The sequence below is a fragment of the Cyprinus carpio genome, chromosome A23 (assembly GCF_018340385.1).
Source record: "Cyprinus carpio isolate SPL01 chromosome A23, ASM1834038v1, whole genome shotgun sequence".
Classification (NCBI taxonomy): domain Eukaryota; kingdom Metazoa; phylum Chordata; class Actinopteri; order Cypriniformes; family Cyprinidae; genus Cyprinus; species Cyprinus carpio.
The window spans coordinates 24249464-24270023 of record NC_056594.1 but is presented as its reverse complement, the minus strand read 5'-3'; the positions used below and the strand labels follow the sequence as shown (position 1 = coordinate 24270023).

Below are 20560 nucleotides of genomic sequence, written 5' to 3'. Positions count from 1 at the left end.
CAGTGGTCAGGGAGAGATTACAGCCTGTGGGCTTTCTGTGAATTAACATGAAAATGTTTTTCCTGGATTATTGGATTTACCTCCATGCAATGTTTTCCTTTTTAGCCCTTAATTTGATTAAGGAAATGTGCTTTGTTTTGTAGCTTTTAGCCCTGGAAATGCATGCTATTCAAGCAGATCAGTTTAATAACATCAGTTCCAATGAAAGGTTTGCAAATGCCAAGTTCAGCAGATGAAAATAAGAGACACGCCCAGTTTCTTGATTTCACATAAGGCATTTTAAGATTTAAATAAACCGGTGATGGCAGGTGACAAATGATCATATTGTAAACGAAAAACAAAATGCTGCACACTCACAGTGTTTGCCTGAAGATTTGCATGTGATTAAAAAGATATTCATGATGGCATGAAGTAAAATGCAATTACTGACATATGACTTCAATGCATCTGTTGTAGAAAATAAAATCATTTGAATAGCACATTAAAATGCCACACACCATTACACATTTATCAGTTTAGTATATGTAATTTTTAAGTCTGTTTGCATGTGAAATCTGTTTGGGTGTACAGTAAGTAGCTGCATCCCAAATGGATTTAGTTGTTTCATGGCTTTAGGTTTAGGGAGGGACAGAACACTTTGCATGTAATGTAGTAAGGAAATGAGCGACAGAAACTCTGATTCATTTACTTGCAAATGTATTAATACATGCCGTCAGTGAGCCGGGCCAGAGTGTGTTGGCTTCAGCATGTAAAATATAAGCCGCACACTTGATCTGACGCACGTGGCTGATTACAGACACGCTCAAGAGAGAAGCTTCCGCTCCGCACAGTAAGCGGCCCAGATATCTTCCGTTCAGCCTTAAATGATTTCATGTGTGTTGGCAGCCGATTAAGGGGTGAACAGGTTTTTAGACATTTTATTTTAGAGGTGCAAGCATTAATATTGCTTCTGAGGCATGTAGTTTTTTCCATGTAAAAGTACTTTCTGGTGTCCCAGCTTAAAGGGAAAAAATGAGAATTTGATGTTTATCTGCTTACCCCCAGGGCATCCAAGATGTAGGTGACTGTTTCTTCAGTAGAACACAAACAAAGATTTTTAACTCAAACTGTTGCGGTCTGTCAGTCATATAATGTAAATGGATGGGAATCACAGCTTTGAGAGTCAAAAAACACACACAAACAAAACCAAATTAAACCCTGCGCTCGTGACGATACATTGATGTGTAAAGACACAAAACGATTGGTCTGTGCAAGAAACTGAACAATATTTATATAGTTTTTTACCTCTGATTCACGCAATGTCCGAACTGTATGTTTTTTTTTTTACTCTCAAAGCCGTGATTCAATTCACTTCCATTATATGACTGACAGACTGCAACGGTTTGAGTTAAAAATCTGTACATCTTGGATGCCCTGGGGGTAAGCAGATAAACATCAAATTTTCATTTTTGGGTGAACTATCCCATTTATATGGACAATGCAAACTATGATAAGTGCACATAAATAAGATGATACATGAATCAGGTTTAGGAAACCTGTATGAAAACAGTCATTACGTTTGCAATTTGGTGAGCAGCAGCAACGTTTGTATGGGCAAGCACCACTGACATACAAAGTTGTCCATTTAGGACATGTCATTTTTGCAATAAAGACATTTTAATTACGGAGTGCCTCCGCTATCAGAGATCTTTTTTCTCTACACTGCCTCTTAAGATGTTCTACCTTGGACCGAAGAGCACCCAAATCAAACTTAAAAGGGATTGAGCACGCCATTCATCTTGAATCACCACTGACATATTATTTGGAAAATGAATAAAACCAATTACTTTTGACTGTTATGGCATTTTATTAGGGATGCATGATATAGAAATATGCCAATACTGATTATTTTCAAGCTATGGTCAGTAACCGATAAATGGCTGATATTAAAATTTGATACTATTTTGTCTAAATTTAAAGTAAAACAACAATCACTTTAAAAGGCTACAAGTGAATTTAGGCCAGTGTTATTTTAGTATTATTATATATACAAAGTATTTTTAGCTGTTATTTTATATTTCCAGTTTTTGTTTTAATTTTTAAATAAATATGTTGTCATTTATTTTTATTTTAGTAATTTCAACCTAAACTTTAGTTTATTTCAGTAAGTTGCCAAGGCAACACATAGTTTTTGTGTAAGGTTTCATATTATATTTGTGTTTTACTTTATTTCTGCTTTATTTCAATTAACAGAATCCATGTTTTCTTCTATTTTAAACCATTAACACTGATTTAGGCATTATTAGGTACATTGTTAAACAATGGATATTCATTTCGAGATTTGCTAAATATTCGTATTATTAAATTATAAGTGTTTCTAAAAATTAACAGCTAAACATACAATTTCTGTCATTTACACACCCTTTTACATTCTTTCTTCTGCAGAACAGAAAAGAAAATATTTTGAAAGTTAACAACATTGGACCCCATTGACTTTCATAGACATTTTTCAACATACCTTTTTTTTTTTTTTTTTTTTTTTTTTTTTTTTTTTTTTACGATCCACAGAACAACGACCAGTTTGGAATGACATTAGGGTGAGTATATAATTATCATTTTGCATACAAATGCTATACAAACCCTCTAGCTGTAGACAGGCGATTCGTTTGTGTTGTGATTCCTTGAGGAAGCGTTAATATCATCCTCTGCTGAAAAGCAGCCTGTCCAGACAGAAGGTCTGAATTCTTATCTGATCGTGATCCTTCCACCTCTCTCAAAGACCCTCGCCTTCCAGTTCATCTGCTCAGACACTCCTGGAATTCCAATAATCACTTCCATGGAAACCCTTGACCCGGTCTCTTCAGATTGAGTAAATATTGACTCGAGCGCCTCCCGCCTCGCTGTTTCTCACTGACCGGCTGTGTCTGGGAGTCAGATCTTGACGGTGTGTGTGCGGTGTGTTTACTGTACATTCAGAGTTCTTCAAATCAAACTAGCTTTGACTTCCTGCCGATGCATGTTGTTTAGTATGTCAGGATTCTCTTGTTTTCGAAGGGGTCGTGATCAGGTTTGGGCAGGGAGTGCACACATGCTGTATTGCAGATTCTGTGTAATGATTTACTGAAGTGACAATAACAGGGGAGCATGCATGAAGAAGAGGAGGAGGAATGTAAACATGAAGCCTGAGCTCTATCCTCTCACCGTCTTTCTCTGTGTTAGTGGGTAAACATGTCCTTAGTAATGAATAGCAAATAGTTCAACTTATGAATCCAACAACATAATACATATGAAGGAAAGCAGGATGGATATATACATAAGTCAAAAGTTTGCAATAATTAAGTTTTTTTTTTTTTTTTTTTTTTTTTTTTTGAAAGAAGTCTCCCTGAAGCAGCAAATCAGCATATTAGAATGATTTCTGAAGGATCATGTGATCATATGTGACCCTGGACCACAAAACCATTTATTGTAGATTTATACATCATCTGAAAGATGAATAAATAAGCTTTCCATTGATGTATGGTTTATTAGGATCGGACAATATTTGGCCGAGATACAACTATTTGAAAATCTGGAATCTGAGGATAAAAAAAAAAATCAAAATACTGAGAAAATCGCCTTTAAAGTTGTCCAAATGAATTCTTAGCGATGCATATTACTAATAAAAAATTACGTTTTGATATATTTACGGTAATGTACAAAATATCTTCATGGAACATGATCTTTACTTAATATCCTAATGATTTTTGGCATAAAAGAAAAATGGATAATTTTGACCCATACAGTGTTTTTTTGGCTATTGCTAAAAATATACCCCAGTGACTTAAGACTGCTTTTGTGCTCCAGGGTCACACATCTATATAAATATATATTTGTGTGTACAAATGTGTATATGTTTTTAATTTTTTTTTTTTTTTTTTATATATATTTCCTATAACATTTCCTATAACATTTTTTTATATAATTAATTTTTTATACTTTTATATTATATATATTTTATATAAATTTAACCATGTCCATGCATTAACACCTATATGTAAAATTGCATATTTTTGTTTCTATTGTAGAGTAAACAGTTTAGGTGTTTTTTTGTTTGTTTGTTTGTTTTTGTTTTTTTCTACTTTTGTTGACAAAATCTTGGTCCTGAAGAAAAACCAGTTCAGCATGGGTTTTGAGAAGCACTGTTATTGTAATGCATTTGGCCATTTATCCCAAAAAAGTTGCATTGCATTTAAAGTTTAGATTTGCTTGGCTTTACAAGTGCAAGGCCCCATTATACATAGTTTACATGTAATGTTTCTTTACTGTGCTGGTGAGAAACATCTGTACTGAAGTGATACTGAAGTAGATAGCTGTAAACATGTCGACCTTAATGCACTCTTCAGAAGGCTCTTCAAACTCCTCCATGACCGCAGATAACCTGAAAGAGAAAGCGGACTGAAAACTGATTGATAATGGCTGCAACAGCACATTAAACGGAAAAGCATCACTATTCAGACTGCCTGTGCTGTAATTCCTACAGTCCTGTCTTGGAGTTTGAGTTGAAGTTGAGCCCCAATTTGAATGTTATCATGGCGTAGTGATTACAGAATGAATGTTGATAATCTCGCTCCAGAACAAGTGTCAGGATTACAGCTCGAATGGCATGCTGTGGCGTGGAAAAGAGTCCAACTTTCCCTAAAGTAAATATAGTAAGCATATTAATGTACAATAAACACAAACTTCAAAATTTTATCTTCACATCTATAAAGTTTGCTGACATTAGTATAATAGTTAAAACCTTTTTATATTTATATTGTATGCACTAGTGGTTTAATATTTTTAACATTGTAATATTGTAACTATCGTTTTTTTAAAGAAATTAATAAATTTATTCAGCAAGTATGCATTACAAAGATTTCAATTTCAAATAAATGCTGTTCTTTAGAACTTAATATTCTACAATATTAAGCAGCAAAGCTGTTTTCAACATATATTATATTACAAATATTAATGTATTGAAATATAAATACATTTTTCCCCCTTCCTTTTATTAAATGAAAGCCTTGGTGAACATAAGAGACTTCTTTCAAAAGCAAAAAAAAAAAAAAAAAAAAGCCCTTACCGTCCTCATGGTAGTGTTATCTTTTAAATAATAACCTTTTTATTTAATCAGAGCCTTATTTATCTGGCACTAAATAAGACTTCCTGAATGAATGAACAACTGAATTTATGGTTACAGCAGGCAACTGAAAAAAGTTGTGTTCATGTTCATACAATGTTAATGTAACCTTTAGGATTTATTTTAATTGTCTGGGTTCCATTATTGGAATGCATTACTGGATTTTATTCATTTGGTTCTTGTTTGGTACAGTCATTGGTCACGATATAAAAAGGCTGATTGTATGACATCTCGGAAAACACTGCATAACATGACAAAACCTCAGCTGCTAAACTGGAGGGGGAGTTTTTATTTTCTGCTGCTGCGGCCTAGTGCACTTTCAGGTGCTTTTCCAGTTCAAGTGAATTACACTTTCATCCACATGTTTTCTCTGGCTTAGATGCTGCCAGTACCAGCGCGTACCAAAGCAGCTTATCCGCGGTTAATGAAACGTTTGATGTTGACCATGCAAATGCAGGAATAACATGATAGATATCTTTGGCCGTCTGGCACCTGTTGGCTGACAGTGACGGGAAAAGAGAGAAAAATAGTGCTTGCGTTAAATGGTGCAAAGGGTAAAAAAGTCGAGGAAATCAAGACCTTCCAGTTATTTTCCAAGGTCTCAATGTTATTTCTTCTTTTTAAACACACATCATCTGACTAAACTCAAACCTGCATCCAACTTGTTGCAAGCTAATGCACTACAGCTGCCTCTACGACTAGCTTTTAAAATTGCATTTGATTTCTCATTTTTATTTTATAATGGAAGCATTATCTGAAGCTTGAATTGTGCCACATACAGAGTATTTACATCGGTGGTGTAGTGGATAAAGTTCTGTGTTTGGAAAGTTTGCAGGTTCGGACCACACAAGGAGCGATCCATGAGTTGTATCCATTACACAAGACATTTAACCTGAAGTGTGTGTGTCAACACACCTCGAGTCGCAACACCAGCATCACTTTGAAAAGCTTTGCAAGTAGTGACACAGATGGGTGATTGTACAAGGTTACCAAGTAGCATGAAGTTAAGTGTAGATGGTAAATGGTTCAAATGAAATGTGCAATTGTTGGTAACAGTGCTGTTATTGTTAACTAAAACCATTAAAAACTTATTTTGTTACTTGTTACTTTAAACTAAAAGAATGATAAATGAGAAAGTTTGTTAAATTACTCAAACTAAAACAAATAAATAGAAATAAAAAGGACAAAAGCACAAAACGGCCATATATAACACTGTGTGTGTGTGTGTGTGTGTGTGTGTGTGTGTGTGTGTGTGTGTGTGTGTGTGTGTGTGTGAGAAAACATTGCAGTCATATAATTTTTGTATTAAATTTCCATTATAAAACTATATATACATCCACATGTGAACAAAACATTCAATAATCATCCTTTTTATATATTATTTTATTATATAATAATATTTATATAAAAATTGTTTAAATGCTATATATTCTATTATTGCTATATTTTCATTACATTTTTAGTATTTATATACTAATATAATACTAAAAGTCTATCCATCCTATCTATCTATCTATCTATCTATCTATCTATCTATACAAAATATTAATAATAATAATAATAATAATAAAAGTTATTCAAAATATCAATAGATGCTATGTAAATAGTATAAGAATATTACTAAAATAACAGTAATGGGTAGAGCTATAGCTTTATGGTTTATATAGTCATTTATATAGTTTTTATTGTGCTTTACCCTGTTACATCTCAAGTCACAGCCTCCGCAGACAGATCGAGTTCAAGTGAAAAAACTTTATCCGAGAAAAGGATCTCAGGTCAACAGAAAACTTCTTGTAATTCCTGTTTCGCTCAAACCTCTGGGAAGTATGTGGGTTTGGTGATCCTCTGGCTTTCCTCCTGCATAATTAAGCGAATCCGAAGCCTTTCATCACGGATTGGATTCTCTCTCGCTCGCTGTCTGCAGGTGTTTTCCTCATCCTCAGGAGGTCTGGCCGTGAACATTCACACGTTAGCTGACAGCCGGCTAACCCGCTCTGAATGTGTGGGAATGTGTGTGACGTTTCATGTTTCTGCAGGTGTTTTGGAGTCTGTGGATGCTTGTGTGTAATTTAGAGATGGTTTTGCTTCTGGTTTGTCGGACAGGACTTTAAAAACAGGAATTATCCCAGGCTGCATAGCAACAGATGAGTGAATAGCTGCAGTATCACACACTCCAGATTGCACGGCTTGATTGGTTGAGAACAATGGACAGTTTTGTTTTATCCAACCCAAGGAGCTCCAGCTGAGCTCACTTTGTGCTTTTTCATATGACTGAGTAATAATGGGTAACAGTCATCGGTAAGGTCAGATTTTTGCTAGCATAGACTAGGTGGTTTCCAAGGTGTTGCTGTATAGTTGCTATGGTTACAAGGGTGTTCTGGAGGGTTGCAATGGAATATTATTTTGTTTTGTGAATAATTAATATGTAACTAAAATACATAAATAATATATCAATCTCTCTAAATATATGTAGCAATATAAATGTATATTAATGAAATATATTAAAATATAGTATTTTTTTTTTTAAATGACTGTCTGTTTAACTAAAATAAAAATATTTAAATTGGAAAATATTATATATATCTATATATAATATATAATATATATCTAATATATATTATATATATATATATATATATATATATATATATATATATATACTACCCCCCACACACACACGTGCACACACACATTAATATGACTAACTTAAAATAAATAAGTAATATATAAACTGGAGATATATTATGTATTTTATATTTATTATGTATTAAAATAAATTTATTTTGTTTTTGAATATATATGAGTAATTAATATATACAGTTTTTTATATATGATATATTTTTATATTTATTATCAATTTAAAAATATAATATTAGAAGTTTACAGTAATAAGATATTAAAAATTTTTTTCATGAAAATAAATTATATTTATAAATATGTATTCAGTGAGTCATTTTTGGGTCATGCCCTACCATTTGAGAAAAATGCCATAGTCATAGTTTCTGCTTTCAAAAGGTATAGACTATGAAGTGCGTGTGTGTGTGTGTGTGTGTGTGTGTGTGTGTGTGTGTGTGTGTGTGTTTGTAGCATGAGTCTAGGCATGTAGGCATCCTGAATCTGTTAGTAGTCGTGTCGCTGTAGCATTATGTTTGTTTGTGTATATGCATTATTGTACAGTATGTACGTGTAGCAGCTAGCCCTCACTTGAAAAGGGCTTGGCTAAACAGCCCAGCTGCTCTTCAGCACACAAATGAGCCCGGAGGGGCAATATCGACCCTCCAGCCCCACATACTGCCCTGCTCCGCTAGCTGTACTCCAGTCAGAGCCGTCTGTCTCTGGGGGGGAAGGGGGGGAATGGGGCTTCTCCGCTTCATCCGATCTGTCGGAATCTCCTCAGCTGTTAGATAATAGCACATTTCCACTTGTGACATGAGAATTTCCCATCTAACAGATGACAAACAGCCATGCTGTGATTGGTTTAGGTTTTGTTCCCATGTTAGTGACTATTTTAAGTTTGTTTATTTATTTATTTATTTAGCTTTTTTTGGTATTTCTTGTATTTGTGCACATACAAAAAATATAGATATATAGTTCTGTAGATATCCACACAATTTAATCTAAACGCAGTTAATAATATTTATTTACTCAAAATGTGTGTATAGATAGATAGAGAGATAGATAGATGTATAGATAGATAGAGAGATAGATAGATGTATAGATAGATAGAGAGATAGATAGATTTTATTAATCGTTCAAAAATATGATTTTTTGTTATTATAGAATCATTAACATACTGTTATAAAAACCCAATGCTCAGCCGTCATATACAGCTAACCAATTGTGAACCTGGAGCACAAAACCAGTCAGTTTGTTAGGAGGACAATATTTGGCTGCGATACAACTATTTGAAAATCTGGAATCTGAGGGTGCAAAAAATCTAAATACTGAGAAAATCACCTTTAAAGTTGTCCAAATGAAGTTTTTAGCAATGCATATTACTAATCAAAAATGAAGTTTATATATTTACAGTAGGAAATTTACAAAATATCTTCACGGAACATGATCTTTATTTAATATCCTAATGATTTTGGCATAAAAGAAAAATCGATAATTTTGACCCATACAATACAAAATATTTTTGGCTATTGCTACAAATATACCCCAGCGACTTAAAACTGGTTTTGTGCTCCAGGGTCACAGTTTGTTAGAGATGTGGTTCAGTTTGCCAGAGGCGATGTTAAATGCGAGTTTGTTTTACCCAGCCCTATGATTGGTGTGCCACAGAAATCTGACGTCCTGTTCTGGGCGCAGTGGGACAGAAGTCAGCTCCTAATTTGTGTTTGGATTAAACTGGATGGTTCCCTGACCTAATCTCAGATTTACGAGCGCTCGAGATGCGTTTGAGTTTTACTCAATCTCCAGCAGAAAGCCTGCCACGATTTCTGCTCGTGTTTCAAATATGAAGAGATGTATCAGAAATTCAGATGTTATTGCTGAGTCAAACGTCACTACCAACATTGCTCACACTTGGCATTAGGGGGTTATGAATAATAATGATAGCTTACTTTTCAGACCGATTCCACTCTGGAGCCAGTAAGCACAGAACACCCTAACAACCCTAAAGCATCCACCCACAGCTTCTTTTCTTTTGCTTCTTTTTATGTTTTCTTTTGTTGCTTTTTCTTTTTTCTTGTTTTGTGTTAGTTTTTTCCTTTTCTTATCTGTATTTCTTTTCTTTTGTTCTTTTTGTATTTTGTATTTTTGTGTTTCTTTTGTATTTTGCATTTGATTAGTTTCTTATCTTTTTCATATCTTTATTTCTTTTCTTGTTTCTATTTTCATTTTTTAATTTTTGCTTTTTTGTATTTTTTCTTTTGTTTTTGTTTTTTTGCTTATCTTTTTATTGCTTTTTGTTGACTTTTCTTTTTGTATTTTTTCTTTTTGCTTTATTGCTTCTTTTTATCTTTATTTCTTTTATTTTTTGTATTTTGTTTTTTCTTGTATTACGTGTTTATTTTGTTGTTTCTTTTCTTTTTCTTATTATTTCTTTATTTTTTATTTTTTTTGATTGCTACTTTCTTTTTCTTGTTTTTTTTTTTGATGGTCTGTTCGTTTTTTGTTTTTTTTGCAATGCATTTGGTCTAAACATATTTTATTCAGAAAAAGTACAAAATATTTGTTTAATTAGTCTTTGTCATTGTGTATTTTTAATGCAGAATCACTGTGTTTTGTTTTTTTTTTTTTTTTTTTTTTTTTAATATAGCTTTTAATGTGGAGTTTTTTTTTAATGATGACAATTGCTTGACCGGACTTCATAAGCCGGTGACACAACACAGCATAAATTCGATGAATGAACTTCCTGTTTCCAGTTGTTGTTTACCATAGATCAATGATGCTTTACATAATTTCATAACCCCGTTTGACTCTTTCTTCCGATGATCATTCACTACAAACAAACTTCAGTAAGGTTGTTTCCGGCTGTCTAACTGATAAAGCTTCAATCAGAGTCAAACATTCACACCTCATGAAGCAAATTAGATTTCCCTTTAATGACTGTGCCTTTGTGTTTAATGACTCTTTTTGTAAGTGAGGCATGAGCTGCATGGACTCCATTAACTGGGCTAACGAGACATCTGTGTTATTGCAGGATGCAAGTTTTCCCTTGATACTGACTGGTAAACGCAGGGGCCGTATAGCACCCATGATACATTTATGTCATTTAGAGCCCATATGGTGGAGAGCAAACTAATGAGCTGTTGTTTCTCTCTCTTTCAGTTTTCTTAAACAACTTTTAACTGCATCATATTTTTTTTCAAACCACAGATTGCTTAATTTCTTTTTGCAGGAATAGGGCCTAATTGGCTTAGAAAAGCGGATATTTGTAAAGCAAAACAATCAGATACATTAAAGGTTAATTTGCGACAGGAACAAATGAATAAAATCTCTATGAACACATTCACATTCTGTTTGAATTGGCAGACCATGATGATCAGATGTTATTACATTTTGGCTGCTTATTTATTTATTTATTTACTGTATTTGTGTTATTTTTCTTTATTTTATTATTATTTTTGTCTTTTGTTGTATCTTTTGTTGCTTTATTTTTTGTGCTTTTTATATGTTGTATTTTGGTTTTGGTTTTATTTTGTTTATATTGTTTTTTTATTATTTTTTTTTTTTGTTTTTTTTTTTTTTGCTTTGTTTTCTTTTATTTTGTTTTAGTTTCTTTTGTTGTTTTGTTTTCTTCAGTTTATATATTATATATATATTATAATATATTATATATATACTATATATACTATATATACTATATAGCTATCAATATATATATCATATATATATATATTTGTTTTATTTAATGTCTTGTTTTTCTTTTTCTTTTAGTTATTTTTTTTTTTGTTTAATGGATTTATTTTATTTTGTGTTTTCTTTTATTTCCATTTGTTTTAGTTTCTTTTTATGTTAATTTAGCTTGTTTTTAGTTATTTCCATTTGTTTTAGTTTCTTTTCTTATGTTATTTAGTTTTTTTTATCTGTTGTCATTTCCAATCTGTTTATCTATTTGCTTTGTTTTCATGCTATACGGTTGTTATTGCACTTGTTGTAAACAGTTTTGCATGAGAACTTGTTTGTAAATACCATATTTCATTCAGTGTCACTTGGAATCGATGTGTACAGACATTATCATGAAAAAATAACTTGAATTTCCTATCATTTCAGGGTCAGTGCAGGTCTTTAAATGAGAACTTGCTAGAGTATAGTAAATCTGACCCCCCAACTCTCCTCATAACTCCAGTCTTGTGACTGTACGGTTTGTGGCACTGCCAGTGAACCTGAAGTGCGCAGGTCTCTAGTGAAAGCTTGCAGGGCTCCAGGGCCTTCGCTGCGCTCTAACTCTGCATTCACACTGCTTGGCTGAGATTAGTTCCAGTCCGCCGGGCCTGTAACAGCTCCTCTAAGAGACAGGTCGCCCTGAGCTGACAGTCCGCCGGGGTTTTTGGGACAAGAGGCTTCCGTTTTTTTTTGTAGAATTTTTTTGTTTGTTTGCAAGATCGCGGTGTATTGATGTGGGGGTTTGCTCTGCACGTTTATAGAGAGTTGAGGTTTTGTTGTGTTTAGTGAGGTTTGTGTGGGTGGATGGGAAAGTGTCTCTGTCTGTCCCTTAAAGAATGCGTGTGTGTGCTGGCAGACGGACAGTATGACATGTGGAAGTGTGTGTGTGTGTGTGTTGGGGGTCCGTGAGGATCATATTGCAGCGGCTGTCATTGGTATGTGAGAGGAAACAGCTGAGCACTCCTGTACTCGGCTGAAGCGAGGTTAAAGTGCACTAAACAAAACCTCATGCTACCGTTGGTTTCTCTGGCCTTTTTCCTTTGATCGGATCTGTCTGTGTAAAATGGCATCAATATATTGACTTATCGCACAAATATATGTACATGACCTCAATCAATTTTGGTGATGCAATATATTGCCCATTATGTTTTATTTTGTATTATTTTTTTTAAATATTTATTTTTTTTTTAGTAATTTATTTTTTTTTTAATATATTTATTTAATTTTTTTTTTGTATTTTGCTTGTTCTAGTGTATTTTTCAGTTTATATTTAATAAATGATTGTATTGTGCCAGTGTCTTTTGCAGCTTCTAGTGCATAACTCAGAGACATCTGACTGATAACGTGATTGTGTTTTTCAGCAATACAGTGCACCCTTAATTTACAGAGCAAAGAAGAAGGTCAGGAAAAAATCTGTAGATGGAAAAATCTCCATGTTTTTTTGTTTATTTACTATTTGTTCAAGTTTTTAAAGGTATCTAATATTTTGATATAAATGTTCATAATTAAAAGTTTGTTGTCATTTGAAAGCGTGTTGCCCTTCTTGCATTATTATGCTTTTATATTATGATTATATATTCAGTTGCATAAAATGACAATAATATTGTTTATTGCAATTATGTCTGGGGCAATATATTGCATAACAAAAAGTTGTTATCATGACAGGTCTGATGACATCACATCCCAAGCATTATTTAAAGGTGCTGTATGTAATTTTTTGACTGTACAAAGCATAAAAATACCATAATATGTTTGTAGATATTTAGGAAACATGTTAAGTTCTCATACTTGTTTCTCCAAAAAACAACGCTACAGTCAGTTACTCTTCTTTAAAATGTGCGTTCTGTGTCAGAATGTCTGTTTTTGTTTTGTTCTGTGTGATTCTGCCCATTGCCAGTTTACCCAATAGTATTTCAACACCCTGGGTTGCCAATTGGTGGAAAACAGCGTAATGCAGCCATGGAAGCCAGCTAAAGAACTGGGTCAGTGATCGCAAATTCTACCCAGCCTAAAAGCCTTAGCATCCATCTGAAACGCTGTGTGACCGGAGGAATATTAAAACGTGGATAAATCAACTCATCAACCTACAGTGTAACGCTTGTTGCCTTCTGTTGTCAACTGCAGTCTTTCCTGTTACGTGTCCTCAATCTGGCAACCCACATGAGCGTGGAGTCTGAGGAGGAGGGGACGGGAGAAATAACTATCTCCATTATTTTGAATTTGAACTGCCGTTCCCATTTCAAACACTATCTTTCAATATTACATACTGCACCTTTAATTTTTTTGGTTGCTTGTTCTCTGACTTTTTTTTAATAGGGCATGCTTAGGCATAACCTCTAACACAATCATTTGTACATTTTTGCATCCTATTTTTTAATACACATTCCTGATGTTATTGAGAACGACTTATCAGTGCATGTCACTGATTACGAAATGCTATTCGTAATCTTTAATCAAAGGGTAATCACTTATCTTTGAAACATCTTTGATGTAAAATGCATCCTTTTCAGCTACATTAAGTCACGTGGCATTTGGACAGTGTTAACCAATAACCAAACAGTTATTTATTTCTTTAGTAAAATTGCATCAGGAGAATTAGAAATGCATTGAATTTTAATATTGTGTTGTTTTCATATGCAGTAATGAGACTATGGTTTAATACTGAATATCTCTTTAGATAAAGATATTTCAGTGCACCAATATCACACACTATTAGTGTTACTTAAGGAATAACAGAATATTGCCTGCATACATAGTTGGTTAATAATTCATGAAGTTCATGCATAAATCATGAAAAGGGGCCAGTCTTTAGCGGCAGTGCTGGAAAAAGAGGGGGTCAAATATTCGTTTGAAGTTTTTTTTTTAATGGTACAAATTGAATAATATAAAATGTGTGTGTGTAAACGTGTCAAAAGTCCAACGATTTATTATGGGTAGTGTGGCACAGTGGTTAAAAATCTAGACTTGTAACAGACCGGCTGTAGCTTCAAATACTGTAAAACATGATTAATAAACATCAAAATTTATTTATTATTGTTTTATTTTAGATGGATTATTTATTTATTTAAATACAATATAAGTAAATAAATAAATGTATTGACATTTATTTTATTCATATTTATTTATATTTTTATATAAATATTTTTATATTTACATTTTTATTTCGATTTTATTTAATTATGTACTATTTTTTTATTTTTAATAAACTACTTGAATTTGACTCTAGTAATAAGTGTACTGCGAGGTGTTTTGTGTAGAAGCATCAGCTGTCTGTCTCTTTGCATGTCTAGGTCATGGGTGCAGCCAAGAGTAAACCCAAAGAGCTCGGAGATCGGTCCAGGGATTCTGGATGTTTGGATGATGGGGACAGGAGTAAAAGTTCAAAGTAGTAGTCAGTTGTCGCTTAACGGGAGTCCACCGGTGGACGGCACCAGACGCGGCACCCAGCCCAACATCATCAGCGCGGAGCAGGCGCTGTTTGGAGGAGTGAACTGGATTTGTAGGAGTGAGCTTGTACTCAATGGATCGGCGTCTGCTTTCAGGTTCGGCAGCTCGGTCTGATCACTGTGCCCTTACATTTTTGTTTTGTAACTGCTTTTGCTGCTAAATGAACTTACTGCAGCGGGCATACTTTTTTGTTCAGTGATTATAGAGCTAGTTTTAGTTTTATTTGGTTTAAGACATGTGAAGGGTGATTATTGTTGTGTTAATGGATTTTGCACCAGTGCAGACGTTTGTGCAGAGCCACCATTTTGTGCAGGAAAACATGCACATTTGTTGTATGTATTGACCAAAATTTTTTGCGGGGAATTTTCCAAAATAATAATATCTGATATTTTTGGAAACCGGTATTAAGATATGTTTTGGTTGGTAGGGTTTGCAATTTCTGTGGAAAACTACTTGCTTGATGTCCACAAAATGACTCTTTTTTTAGGTTTTGATGGATTGAATTTGGCCACAAAATCTTTGAACATTCTTCACTTTGTTCAGTATTAATCTAAATTATTTCTTTTTTGAGGTATTGATTTTTTGAATTTGGTCAGCTGCTGCACCATTGATATTTAAATGCATGTTCAGTAATAAATATTATAAAAGGCTTGGCATTATTTATTAATAATAATAAAATTGCTTTTTTATAATAAGTTTTATTTTTATAATAAGTAATTTAGTAAATTTAATTGTTTAATTTATTAGTCATAATATTATTAATACAGTATTATAATTATAATATATTAATATTTTTAATCAGTTTTTTTATATTTCTTTTTTTTTGTGTTTTTGTAATTTTTATTAGTTTTTGTTAAATGTCTGTATAGTATTTATAGTCCTTAGATTTTTATCTCTGTTTTGTTTATTTTAGTACATTAAGTTAAACTGAATGAAAATAAGCCCTTGCAACTAACTGAAATAAATATTTTTATTTATATATTTAATTGTATATTAATTATAAATCTCAGTTGATAAAATATATTTTTTTATATTATTGATTTTTATATACATTTTATTTTTAGTTAATAAAATAGGTTTTCTATATGATTTATCTTTATAGAAAATTTTATTTCAGGTAATTAAATGTTTTTTTTATATATATTATTTATTTTTATGTTGATTTAATTTTATTTATGTTGATTTTATTTTATTTAAGTTTTTATAATATTTTTTTTTATGTTTATTTATTTTTATGTTAATTGTATTTTATTTCAAGTAATAAAAGTTTATTTGTTTTTTTAGTTGTTTATTTTTAGTTAACTACAATAACCCTGATTTCAGCATTACTGTAATAGACCAGCATGCAAAAAAAATCAGATTTACCCGTTTCTTAGATGACACTTCGACGCTTCTAACACTGGTAGTCAAAAGTCTGACTGTGCAAGTCTAGACTATTTTTAGATGCCCGTTTTCACTGGCAATCCAACATTGCATTATATTACTTAGGTTAATGAAATTTCCCTGCTGAAGTTTTTGAATCACATGCATCAAGATAATGGTCTATGTTTGTCTCGTGTATTTTCCCATAGGCGGCGTGACCACGTTTGTGGCTTTGTATGACTACGAGTCACGAACCGCCTCGGATTTGTCATTCAGGAAAGGAGAACGACTCCAGATTGTCAATAACACGTAAGGGGGAAACAACGAACCGCCTTCACACAACACACTGTCAACCCTCACGCAAATATAACAGGGCTCCGGAGACACAATGGTCACAAACACCCTCTGATGCAGACACTCAAAAACACTCACACACTCACAGACTCATGTCTCTCATCTGTCTGACTGCTGTAGCCCCCCCTTCCTCTTCGGTAACCATAGGAACTGGGCTCCCTCTGAAGGCGCTGTATTTGTGGGATACGGCTTTTTGTTCTCTGGATTCCTTTTTTGGTCTTCCTGTGCACACGAATAAAAGCTCAGCTGCACGTCTTTACCATCCTCCACTTCCCCTCCTGGACCAAAGGGGAGCATTTTCCTTCCTTTCTACACCTGCGCTTTCACTTCCTTATTCCAGTGTTCAGTGCTAACTACCGTTAAGAGAATAAAAACACTCTCAGTAACATCCTCTGGTTTCTACCGCGGACCTGGGGAATTGTGCTTTTTTTTTTTGTTTATGTCAGGGCCCAATCAGTGTGATATATGGGTGAATCTCTCGAAACAGAACACGCCCAGGTCATATTTCAACCCAAAATCAAGAGACGGAAATGAGAAATAATTTTCCACTGAATGATAATGAAGCTTGTTTTTAGTAACATTAAGAATGTTTACATTGTGATGTTATTTTCATGACAATTAAGCAGCCCTAAATTGTCATTTAGTACGAAAACAAGTGTGTTATACTGCTATTTATTTATGCCGATTTTAAATTTTAGATTTTAAATTTGATCTTTGTAACACAGTATATATTAGTGTTTTACAGTAACGAGAACCATCTTTGAAAATAATGACATCTACAAAAAAAAAAAAAAAAAAAATTTTGCCACAGAAATGCAATAAAAAAAAAAGATGTGTGGGAAATAAAAAGCTTTAAAAAAGTTGGGGTCTGTAAGATTTTAATAATGTTTTTGACAGAAGGCCATATGCTCACCAAGACTGTTTTTTTTTTTATACATAAAAATACAGTAAAACAGTAATTCAGCAATTCAAATAACTGTTTTCTATCATTGAAAAAAAAAAAAAAAAAACAAAAAAGCTATATTATATATATATATATAGATTATATATATATATAATATATATATATATAATATATTACATAAAAATACAGTAAAACAGTAATTCAGCAATTCAAATAACTGTTTTCTATCATTTGAATATATATATATAATGTGATTTATATCTTAATGCTTAATCGTTGTCAAAACGGTGTTGATATTTTTCAGGATTTTTTTTTTTAATATTATAAATGTCTTTACTGTCACTTTTGATCAATTTAATGCATCCTTGCTGAACAAAAGTATTCATTTATTTAAAAAGAAAGGTTTTCCCAACCCCAAACTTTTAAATGGCAGTGTAGATATAAGTGGTTTTCATGAAAGAATGACTCTTAGGAGCCATTTTTTTTCACGAACTGTGCAGATTATCGGTTTGAATATGACTGATGAATCATTCATTGAATGAATTTAGTCAAAATTAGCATGATTCATTTAATGATCTTAAGTCATTACTTTGCAGTCATACCAGACTCGAAATGAGGGGGAAGAATACCTAATGTGGCACTTAAAGGGATAGTTCACCCAAAAATGAAAATTCTGTCATCATTTACACATCCCCATGTCGTTCCAAACCTGTATGAGTTGCTTTCTTATGTTGAACATAAAAGAAGATATTTTGAAGATTGCTGGTGATCAAACATTTGGTGGTTGCCATTGACTTCCATAGTAATTTTTTTCCTACTATGCAAGTAAATGGCAACCACCAACAATTTGATATTTTTTGGTAATTTTTTTCTATCCCTTTAAAGTTGATGAAACTGAAATCCAGCATAATTTGTATCAACATGGTAAAGATACACATGTGCAGTTTTTTGTAATAAATGTTTAAATATTAAAACAAATTAATAAAATAGTGTAGTAGTTAGAACCATTTTATGTGGATTTGGAACAGGTTTCCCGATGTTTTCATGAGATTCACCCTTTTAAAAAACCATAACCAATCCCCACCGCTGGCTGTAACCCTTCCCAGAAGCTCCTGATAATAAAGTAATCAGCTTTTAACAGAATCACCGCACGCTGCTCCAGCTTATCGCTGGGACCTTCTGAGTCATGTGTTCAGCACACAATTAGTGATCGAATCAAACGCACATTACAGTAAGTGTTTTCCATATTTTTAGTACTGTTGACATGATGAGGCAGTAAGATGAGTTGGATACGATGCTGTGTTTTCAGTGCGTCAGTGCTGTCGGCTGAACCTTCAGGTCAGTTTCTAAACCTATGTGGGAATGTTGTTTTTTCCTGGGCTTTTAATGTCTAAACACTTTCACGTCTCCTCTGTGTTTTTCCTCTACACGCTCTCTCAAAAGTCCGTTTATAGGTAGGAGAATTTTTGAACCCCAGGTTGGTGAAAGTTGCTCTTTCAGTGCTATTCTGTGTGTGTGTTGTGTGTGTGTGTGTGTGGTGTCATGTCATTCACTGTTTGCTTGTCCACCTGCCGACCTTTGATTTTCCCTGACTTTCCAGATACTGTGGAAGTTGTTCAGATGGTCAGTCACAACCTTCCTCATAACTGGCTCACTCATGTAACCATTTGACATTTGGTCCTTCATGTTGACACTTTGTGGTTGGTCCATTGGTGTATAATTCATTGTTCCTTTTGACATTTGCTTAGGCTACATGCTAATATTCATGCTACTGTATCTTTACTGTATGCTATGCTAGATTAGGACAAGCCCTAACAATGAAAATACTGTCAAATATTCACTACAACCCACTAAAGTCCTGATTTTGATTTCATGGGTATAAAGTGAATGAATCTAAAAGCAGCAATGTTTCAACATCATTAGCTTTTAAACTAAATTACATAGTAGAAATGTAAACTAAACGGCTATGCTTAGTTTTGTTAGTTTAGCAAACTGCTAGGTCTCATTCCAGAGCTTCGTTTTAATTGGACAAAAATCCATAGATGAGGAGTCAATTTATATGTGGGTTTATAGTTATATTTCAAAATCTAACACTTGTGGACTAAAATTCCACAAAGTTTTTCAGTCAAGTTGTGGGATTACTGTGGCCACATAAAACGCTATGTTTCAAAAGCATTAGTATTTAGCTAAATTAACATAGAATACATGTAAACGGAATGCTATGGGTTTAGGCTATAACCCTGATTTCAGCATTACTGTAATAGACCAGCATGCAAAAAAAAAAAATCAGATTTACCCCGTTTCTAGAGATGACACTTTCGACGCTTCTAACACTGGTAGTCAAAAAAGTCTGACTGTGCAAGTCTAGACTATTTTTAGATGCCCGTTTTCATGGCAATCCAACATTGCATTATATTACTTAGGTTAATGAAATTTCCCTGCTGAAGTTTTTGAATCGCATGCATCAAGATAATGGTCTATGTTTGTCTCGTGTATTTTCCCATAGGCGGCGTGACCACGTTTGTGGCTTTGTATGACTACGAGTCACGAACCGCCTCGGATTTGTCATTCAGGAAAGGAGAACGACTCCAGATTGTCAATAACACGTAAGGGGGAAACACACAAACACACTCACACAAATATAACAGGGCTCCGGAGAGAAATGGACACACCCTCTGATGCAGACACTCACACACTCACAGACTCATGTCTCTCATCTGTCTGACTGCTGTAGCCCCCCCTTCTGTCTCTCAGTTACCCATAGGAACTGGGCGCCCTCTGAAGGCGCTGTATTTGTGGGATACGGCTTTTTGTTCTCTGGATTCCTTTTTTGGTCTTCCTGTGCACACGAATAAAAGCTCAGCTGCACGTCTTTACCTCCACTTCCCCTCCTGGACCAAAGGGAGCATTTTCCTTCCTTTCTACACCTGCGCTTCACTTCCTTATTCCAGTGTTCAGTGCTACCGTTAAGAGAATAAAAACACTCTCAGTAACATCCTCTGGTTTCGGCACAAAGCGGACCT

The 20560-nt window shown here is 33.7% G+C and overlaps 1 pseudogene; it reads left to right on the top strand.

Moving 5' to 3' along the window:
* LOC109057740 overlaps positions 1 to 20560 on the top strand; it is a 55710-nt pseudogene that overhangs the window by 16790 nt on the left and 18360 nt on the right.